The 3567-nt window shown below is 50.3% G+C and overlaps 1 long non-coding RNA gene across 1 annotated transcript; it reads left to right on the top strand.

The window, feature by feature from the left end:
* Positions 1-913: 913 nt before the first annotated feature.
* On the top strand, positions 914-3264 carry LOC146894074 (uncharacterized). Its single transcript, XR_015737968.1, has 2 exons — positions 914-1293; positions 1867-3264. It is a non-coding gene; the product is annotated as an uncharacterized LOC146894074 (long non-coding RNA).
* The last annotated feature ends 303 nt before the right edge of the window (positions 3265-3567 follow it).

The raw sequence follows: 3567 nt of genomic DNA on the forward strand, positions 1-3567 counted from the left end.
TGTTGCAATGTCCAAAGGTTGGGCATACCTGGTACTGCCAGTCACCGTGTGTACTTAACAGTACAAGATGTCCAAAATGCCTTTTTATTTATTCTAGCTTACTGGTGGCAATGACAAAAACAAAGGTTTCCCTGCCCTGAGGGACGTTGTCCTTCCTAAAATCTACGTGGAATTGAATCCATGTAGAGTTGTTAGGCCTTTGGGAGGTGACTGAGTCAGCAGACTGCCACTATGGCGTGGGGAGGGGGGATTAGATGCTGTAGAGAAGGCCTGGAGGATCCCAGATGTCCTTTCCCTCCAGCCCGCTGTCTCACGGGGAAGCAGCAGGAAGGTCTCACCAGATGTCAAATGCTGCACGGTGACCTCTAAATCCCTGCCTGCAGAACTTGAAGAAATAGATTTCTAACGTTTATGAATTAGTCAGTGCCGTTTTGTTTTGGTTTTGGTTTGTTTCAGCCGGGACAAGCAGACTGGGATCAAGGCTGCTAATGCTTGTTGATTTCCTACTGTGCCCCAGAATTAACCCTTAAGTCTCGAGGCACAGAAGGGAGTGACCCTCCCAAACCCGTCCTTCTTATAAGAGGTAGAGCTGGGACTTGAACTCAAGCAGTCTGGTAACAAGTGGCAGGCACTACATCCCACTGTTCCACATGTAAATGAGGCTAAGGAATGAATGATTAGGAATTGTTCGTCAGGGCTGGAGAGATAGCTCAGCGGTTAAGGGCACATACTGCTCTTGCAGAGGACCCAACTTTGGTTCCCAGCACCCATTTGGGCAGTTCACAACCACCCATAACTCTGGACCCAAAGGGACTCAGTGGCCTCGTTTGGCCTCTGAGGTAACTTACACATGCATACAATTTTTTTAAAATAAATCTTTAAAACAAAAGAAATTATTTTTCTCCCAGGTTCTGAAAGTGCCCTGCAAAGTGGCCCAGATACAGTGGAGCACGGCCTCTCATCTCCTGGACAAACCACACGAATAAGCAAGGGAATGAAAGCACGAATGGCCACAGTCTCTGACTAACCGAAGGGGAGTGTGGACACCTCCAGCGGGTGTCCATGACCCAAAAGAAGCACACACCGACGCCAGGCCCCTGATCCCAGCCTGGACCACATCATCATGAGACAGACCTGCGCTACATAGCCCCTGCCCTCAGGAACATCTGGCTCCCGAGACCAGCTCCAGATGTGTCCAGGGCTCAGCGGCAGCTGGTGGGTTCCCAGTAGCGTCTTCCAGTTGCAAACCTGCACTGCTTCCCAGGAGGACATCTGAGGTGTCCGAACTAGAATGTAAGTACATTTTAAGACAAACCACTTCAGCCACAGCAAGGCAACTGGCTTCTGACGAAACTGGCAAGAGATGCTCATGAACTCATTCCGACTGACATCTTTTGAGGGGCTCACGCCAAGTGCAATCGGCCGCTTCGTAATTATGAAAAGATCTGAGCTGTTTCCACTCCACCGGGGTTAGGCCCACTGGTATCTGATTCAGTGTTTACTTCATGAATGAGGTCAGTTCCCAGCACAGCTGGGGCTCAGGAGCGGAGACTGGTCAGCAGACCAGGGCCAGGTTGCAAATCCACCCTTGGGTGTTAGCCTTAGGGCAGCCAGCTTCAGGCTAGCTGGTTTAGCCACACCCCTGCGTGTTTTCTGGGGTCTGCTCCCTGGAGAAACAGACCCCAGCCTGACGCAGCCTCCACACGATGAAATCACAGTCGAGTTTCCCCGCACGCTGTGCTTCCTTCCGCCACCTGCCTCTTTGGTGTTGCCACGCTGTGCTCCTGGCCATCGCCTCATGAGCTGCACAACCGCCAGGAAGCAGGGTAGATTTATTTTAGTGTTTTTGTTGTTTTTTTTTTCCAGGACAGCTCTACATGGGTGGTACAAGAGTGACTCAGTGTGTTGGAAGCCACCTCCAAAGGTAAAGAAGTCCCCAGGCCAGAGTGCCTTCTTTGCCTGTCCCCCACAGACAAGAACAAACCCAAAAGCTCCCAAGGTTCAAAACGTGCCTTTTAAGGCACTGGGATGTGGCCCAGTTGGTACCCACTTGCCTGGAGTGCTTGAAACCTGGGATGGAGCCCCAGGGCTAGGCCTGTATTCCCAGCACTCAGTACAAAGGGCAGGAGGACCAGAAATTCAGTTGGCTACACAGTAAGTTTGAGGCAGCCCAGGATACGCAAGACTTTGTCTAAATAAAAATGTCACAGAGACACACAGACAGAGTCCAGACTTGCCTTGGAGGGGAGGAGAGGGGAGCAGGGTCTCACTCTGTAGGTCCTGACTGGCAGTTACCGGCTTTGCTTTCCCAGTGTGTCACCATGCCTGACCCCAGATTCCTTCGGATTCCTTTTTAAAAGAACCCATCTTCCCAGTGACAGCATTAATCCATCCATGATGGAGGGGCACTCATGACCTACACACTCTTAAAAGCCCCCCTCTAACTGTATGTGGTAAGACACTCCGGTAATCCCAGACCTCAGGAGGTTGAGGCAGGAGGATGGTGCATTTAAGGTCAGCCTGGGCTACATAGCGAGAACCTGTCTCCTGCCCTTCAGCACTTCTGCATTGAAGATCAAGTTTCCAATGTATGATTTGGGGGATGTGTTCCAAGCTCTATCACACTCTAGGCAAAGCTGTGCCTTCACCCTCTGCAACCTCATGGCTGTTGCCCTCCGCCTTCTTCCTTAAGGCAATGCACACGGCCCTACTGAAGCTTGCACCCCCACAGAAGCCACTGGAAAAAAGCCGGTCACCCTGCATCCAGAGCCTGCCCAGAGAGTCTCTTCTGTCCCCTCGGCTAGTCACCTGAAGCCCCCGACTGCACCAGCCCTGGGCTCTCGTCCCCTGATGCCACCTCACTGGTTCAAGCAGCACAGATACCCAAAACCTGGACCCGTGAAGGTGCCGAGGAGCTCTTCCAAGAAAACCCAACTAGTTCTCATTTGAAAAAGATCTTTTGAGAGTTTTGAGTGACCCCAAAGTAACTTCTTGATTTCTGTTTTTGAAGGGAAAATATTTACAGATCTGAATGGCTACAGGGCCAGACTCGGCATCTATGAGTCCTTCGTTATGTGACCTTAGCCGCATCCACTAAGCCACTGCCAGGCCTGATTGCAGAAATGAACCCGAAGCAAAGACTTTGAAAGAAAAAAATCAAGAGTTCTAAAATTTGCCCCATCAAGTCTTTTGAAACAAAACTGTCCACATTTTTAAGTGTTTGACGTCATAAATTCCCAAGTAAGACAACATTTTGAAAAACAACGGTTGTTGTGTGTGTGTGTGTCTGTGTCTGTGTGTGTGTATGTGTGTGTGTGTGTGTGTGTATGTCTGTGTGTCTGTCTGTGTGTGTGTGTGTGTGGTGGAATGTGAGAGTTTTAGCATAGTCCTTAGAAAATCAGCTCTTAAACTTGAAATTTGAGATGCGTGGACAGAATGGGCCACGAGGCTGCGCTTGCCCCAGGAAATCCATGTGCTGTTGAGACTGCCTGGAACTGTCTGGAACTTAAATGTTAGGCTCTGAGAGAGGCCGGTCCTCGGAGAGCTGACTGCTGTTATCCCAAGCGC

Source organism: Myodes glareolus, chromosome 6 (genome assembly GCF_982192425.1).
Source record: "Myodes glareolus chromosome 6, mMyoGla1.1, whole genome shotgun sequence".
Taxonomy (NCBI): domain Eukaryota; kingdom Metazoa; phylum Chordata; class Mammalia; order Rodentia; family Cricetidae; genus Myodes; species Myodes glareolus.